The sequence below is a fragment of the Grammomys surdaster genome, unplaced genomic scaffold, assembly GCF_004785775.1.
Source record: "Grammomys surdaster isolate TR1022 unplaced genomic scaffold, NIH_TR_1.0 354, whole genome shotgun sequence".
Classification (NCBI taxonomy): domain Eukaryota; kingdom Metazoa; phylum Chordata; class Mammalia; order Rodentia; family Muridae; genus Grammomys; species Grammomys surdaster.
The window spans coordinates 68,515-74,774 of NW_021604773.1; positions in this window are offsets into that span (position 1 = coordinate 68,515).

Genomic DNA, 6,260 nt, shown 5'->3' on the forward strand with positions numbered 1-6,260 from the left:
ACAAGCTTGGGTGATAACGGATCCACCGATGCCACTGGCTTCATCAACTAGCTCCGGCCGAGGGGTATACAGCAAGGTCTTCAGAAGCAAGGTCACCGCCAAACAGACTCTGATGGAGAAGCTAGCCCCCTGGCTCTGCAGCTCTCCCAGGCTTCAAGAGCTGATTGTGATAAGTTGTAGATTATTCTCCCATCTTCTGGCTAAGGCTGCTCACCACCACTACCACCACCTGGGGGACCTCTCTGGTCCTTAATCCCCTACAGCCTGCAAAAATGCTGCTCATTGAATAAAAGGAGAGCGTTGGGGGAACGCCTGCAGAGAACAGTAAAATGACAATTTTTTAAAGTTACATTACTCTAAAAAAAATGGGGGTGAGGAGTCTGCCAAGCCACTCACTCCAGCTACACCTAAATTCAAGGCAATCTTCCTACCTCAGCCTCCATTGTGCTGGGATTACAAGCTCGCAACTCCAAACTTGGCGTCACAGAGCCATTCTGATGCCCGGTCCCCCTTCCTCCTTTCTCATTAGCCTCTGGCAGGATGTCCAGATACCACATTTCCTTGGCCTTGACCCAGGCTAACTCATCACCCAGCTCAATCCTCTTAGAACCCTGCCAAGCCAGTGTCGGCAAAATCTCAGCCAGGTCACAGAACTGAAGGGGGCCTTGGGACACAGCAACAGATGGCGTGACAGCCATTCGGGAGTCATGTCCTCCCGTGTTCACAGTCTCTTTAAGGAGCTGTGAGCAGTAGGTGGGCTCAGGCTCTCCTCTGCCCTCCACTCTGCCTGATACAATTACTCTCAAAGTGCGGCAGCATATGTACAGCTCGGTCTCCATGTGCATCCCCCAGCAACCTGAGCAGAGGCTGTCCCTAAGGCTCTGACTGTGGAATCTGGTCCCCAACAGGACTACCTTGTCTGGCCTCAGTGGGAGAGGATGCGGCTAACCCTGCAGAGACTTGATGTACCAGCGTGGGGAGATACCCAGGGGTATCATACCCTTTCAGAGGAAAAGGGGAAGAGGGGTAGGGAGAGGGATTCTGGGAGGTGGGGGCAACAAAATAAAAAGAGAAGGAAGGAAGGAAGGAAGGAAGGAAGGAAGGAAGGAAGGAAGGAAGAAAAACAAGAGCTAGCTACAGAACATCTACACCGCTTCTCAACCTGTGGGTCGTGACCTCTTTGGGATCGCATATTAGATATCCTGCATATCAGATGTTTACATTATGATTTACAACAGTAGTGAAATGGCAGTTATGAGGTAGCAAGGAAATGATTTTTTGGTGGGGGGGGGGTCACCACAACATGAGGAAATGTATTAGAGAATTGTAGAACTAGGAGGGTTGAGAATTCCTGAGCTATATACCCTGCCAGGTGTTTAATGAAAAACATAAAACCTATTTGTTTTTGTTTAAACAGTGAAGAACTCTGTCTCAGAAGGGTGAGAACAGAGAAAGACACAAATATCCTACTCTGGCTTCTGCATGTGTACACATACATGTGCACACACACACACAAATATATACACATACAAAAAAAGACAAGAGTTTATATATAGGAGGCAGATCTGAGGCCAGCCAAGACTCTACCTCAACAAAAAAACAGAACAACAACAAAGGTTTCATGTAGCCCCAGGCTAGCCTCAAACTCACTAAGACTCTGCCTCCCAAGTGCTGGGAACAAAGGCATGTACCACCATAATTTGCTTGTTCTTACTTTATTTATTTGTTTGTTTTATTTATTTATGGGCTTTGGTTTTGGTTTGGTTTGGTTTGGTTTTTTTTCAACACAAGGTTACTTACTCTGTAGTCCTGACTGTCCTGGAACTCACTCTTCACTTTATAGACCAGGCTAGCCTGGAACTCAGAGATCCACCTGCCTGCCTCTCTATTTCTGCCTCTGAGTGCTGGGATTAAAGGCATGTGTCACAGTTTTTGTCTGTTTGTTTGAGGCAGGGTCTTTCTACATAGCTCTGGTTGTCCTTGAACTCAACTCGATAAGTAGACAAGGATAGCCTTGCACTCACAGAGATAACACCTGCCTCAGCCTCCTGAGTGCTGGGATTAAAGGCAAGTGCCACCAGGCCTGGGCTTGTTTATGTTTTTTTAAGATAGGTCTTATCTTTTGGGGCTAGCCAGAAGCAATGTAAACCAGGTGACCTTGAATTTACATTGCTCTGACTGCCTCTACTCCCAGAGCTGAGATTAAAAGCACGTGCCACCATGCTCAGGTCAAAGTTGTTTTGTTTTTGTTTGGTTGGTTTTTTGTTTTGTTTTGTTTTGGTTTGTTTTGGTTTGGTTTGGTTTGGTTTGGTTTGGTTTGGTTTGGTTTGGTTTGGTTTGGTTTGGTTTGGTTTTTCGAGACAGAGTTTCTCTGTGTAGCCCTGGCTGTCCTGGGACTCACTCTGTAGACCTGGCTGGCCTCAAACTCAGAAATCTGCCTGCCTCTGCCTCCCAAGTGCTGGGATCAAAGGCGTGCGCCACCACCGCCCGGCTTGGTTTTTTTGTTTGTTTGTTTTTTAATATTTAAACTTTCAAGGAACAATTGAATGTAGTAGCATACACTTTTAATCCTAGGTTTCCATAAGGCAGGCAGTAAGATCTTGAGTTTCCAGGCCAGACAGGGCTACATAACAAACAAGACTGTCTATAATTAAAGAATTAGACCCTGCCTCAAACCAGAACAAACTAGAACCATTCAGGCAAAGGCGAGTGCTTGAGAGTGTTTCTTGTTTGTTTGCTTGCTTGTTTGTTTGTATCCAAAACAGTTTTTTCTTCAAGTTGTTTTCTTTTTTTAAGATATAGAGGCAGAGGTAGAGATAGAGATATAGTCTGTAGCTGTCTTCAAACACACCAGGAGAGGCAGAAGAGGACATCAGATCCCATTACAGATGGTTGTATTGAGCTCAGGACTTTCAGAAGAGTAGTCAGTGCTCTTTAACCGGTGAGACATCTCTCCAGCCCTCTGTTTTGGTTTTCTAATACAGTGTCTCACTGTCCAAGCTTGCCTGGAACTCACTGTAATATAACCTAAGCTGGTCTCCCTCGAGTGCTGTGATTGTGAACTGCTACACCTGCTGGTATAAATCTTCCTGTTTCTGCCTCAAGGGTGAGGGGTTTTGGAGGTGGCAGCACACCTTTAATCCCCACACTTGGGAGGCTGAGGCAAGTGGATCTCTGTGAGTTGGAGGTCAGCCTGGTCTGCAGAGCGAATTCCAGGACAGCCAAGGTTAGACAGAAAAACCATCAGAACGAAAGAAAGAGAAAGAGAGAGAGAAAGAGAGAGAGAGAGAGAGAGAGAGAGAGAGAGAGAGAGAGAGAAACAGTGGGGGATATCTATCACAATGGACCATTAACCTTCTAGAGTGTGTGCATAGTTTATCTGGCAGTTGCAAATCTACACCTTCCATATGCATCTCAGAGCTAAAGCAAAGGGCTGTCATGCTTAATCTGCCCCTGAAACGTAACTTCTGAGAACTACTTCCAGGGTGTAGTGTGTCCTGAGCAGTCTGTTTTGGTTTTGGCGGTTCTGTTTGTTGTGACAATGGATCTCTCAGAGCCCAGCCTGTGACCTTGAATTTGGGATTCTTCCACTTCCGCCTCCCGATTACCAGAATCTCGCTGTACAGGTCTACTCTTCCAGGGAGCCTGTACCTCAGTCCCAGGCCTTGCCATTCAATTTTGCCTCAGAATAAACCACCTCTTGCCCTCTTTGAAGTAGCAGCTGGGTTTTGAGCAGACAGATTTTTCTCTGCAGTGTTGTGCTGGGATTCCAACTAAACATATACATGTCTGTCTTCTAAGCAATCAACTGCAATCTCCAGACTGCCTTTTCAGGGGATGCTGTATAGAGTCTCTCTATTCTCCTGTCTTGGCCTCCAGGGTGCTGAGGTTACCCACATGGGTGACCAACTAGGCCCAGCTACCAACATCTTGATTTATACTTTATTGTATTTTATCTTATAAACACAAATTGTTGGGCATTGTGCCGCACATCTTGAATCCTAGTACTCTAGAGACAGAGGCAGGCAGAACTCTGAGTTTGAGGCCAGCCTGGTTAGTTTACATAGTTCCAGGACTGCCAGAGCTACATAGTTAAGACCCTGCCTCAAAACAATAATAGTAATAATTTAACAACAAAAATATTTATAATTCTATGTGTATGGGTATTATGTGTCTGTGTACCACATGCATGTCTGGTACCCTGTCCAACTGGCAGTATTTTGTTTTATTTTTCTCCTTTTATTGATAGTAGATTCTTAGGCAGTGGTGGAACACACCTTGAATCCCAGCACTTGAGAGGTAAAGGCAGGTGGATCTGAGTTCAAGGTCAGCCTGGTCTACAAAGTTCCAGGACAGCCAAGGTTACACAGAGAAACCCTATCTCCAAAAAAGAAAGAAAGAAAAAAAGAAAGAAAGGAAGGAAGGAAGGAAGGAAGAAAGAAAGAAAGAAAGAAAGAAAGAAAGAAAGAAAGAAAGAAAGAAAGAAAGGAAAAGAAAGAATTCTTTCTCACACTATACCCTGAGTATCGTTTCCTCTATTCCTCCCAGTTCTTCCCAGAGTTCCCTCCCCTCCATACCCTCCCCCTTTCTTTCTCTCACTGAAAAAGAACAGGCTTTGATAATAACCAAACATAACAAAATAAAATGTAATCAGGTAAAGCAAAAACTATCCTATCGAAGTTGGACATAGCAGCCCAACAGGAGAAAGAGTTCCCAAGAGCAGGCACAAGAATCAGAGACCCACATTCAGGAGTTCCATAAAATACCCAAAGCTGGTGGCTATGATATACACACAGAGGACCTGTTGCAGATCCATGTAAGCCTTGTGTTTGCTGCTTCAGTCTCAGTGTGCTTATATGTCCCTTTGTGCAGTGACACTCCATCCCATCCCACCCCAGAAAGTGGCTCTGGTTCTCAAAACCGGTTCCTTGCGGATCTGCAGAGTCTCTGCTGCCCTCTAGTGGCCTCCACAGCCCCTAGCTCTCCCCACAGCTGGTTCTCTGATCCAGTCTGGTCCCATTTAGCAAATGCGACAATCCTCTAAGTCCATACTGGCGGGGAAGAGAGGGGGGCGGGGGCGAGGGGCGGGGGAGGACAAAATTAGGTCTGGTGTGGGCAGACGTGTGTCAGGCTACTGGAGAAAGAGAGTGGGGACTGGCAGCTTGCATAATACGACCTGACAAACTCTGAGATCCGCTCAGAGACAAGAACAGATTCTATGAACAGGGCAGAAGACAGGGAGTCCTTCGGTTTTGCTTTTTGCTTAGATTTGACTTTTTATGTTTGCAGTGCTGAGGACGGAACCTAGAGGCCAAAGAATTCCTTTTTAAATATTTTTATTTATTTATCGCTGCGGGGGGGAGTGCGGGGGGGGGGGGAATGGGGTGCGGAGGAGCCAGGGCACACACAGAGATCAGAGGACAACTTTGTGGTATCAGGTCATAAGGTTTTGCAGAAAGAGCTAAACCATCTTACCAGCCCTCTTTCCTACTTGGCGAGGAAAAACAACTAAGTCCGAGCTGGAGAAATGGCTCCCCTGTTAAGAGCACTGGGTGTTCATTATTTACTGGATTCACTTCCCAGCACCCATACGGCTGTTCACAACCATCTGTAACTCCAGTCCCAGGAGATCTAATACACTCTTCTGGCCTCAGCAGACACCAGGCATACACATGTTACACAGTCAATACATGCAGGCAAAATGTTTATACACATACATTTTAAAGTTTAAAAAAAAAAAATTAGGGGCTGGAGAGATGGCTCAGCGGTTAAGAGCAATGACTGCTCTACCAGAGGTCCCGAGTTCAATTCCCAGCAACCACATGGTGGCTCGCAACCATCTGTAACGGGATCTGATCTGGTGTGTGTCTGAAGACAGCTACAGTGTACTCAATAAAATAAATAAATATTAAAAAAAATTAAATTTAGGATGTAGACCAATGCTTCCCAGGAGAATTTTCTATAATGAAAGAGGTATTCTGCACTAGGCCAGATGGCTAGATGCCAACACATTTTACTCTGAGATAGGGTGTTAGTCTGGAGCCTGATACCAGGTTTGTACTTGAGGTCTTTGCCCTTCAGCTTCCAAAGTAGCTGGGATTACGAGCCTGTACCACGAGGCCTGAGGTAAGCCTTTGCCAAATGGAAAAGGGGAATCTGAACTGTGTGATTCCAACTGCACGGCCTTCTGAAATAGGCAAACTGGAGAGGTAAGAGACTAGTTGCTGGGCTTGGTGGTACCAAATGCTATGTGGTGCAGT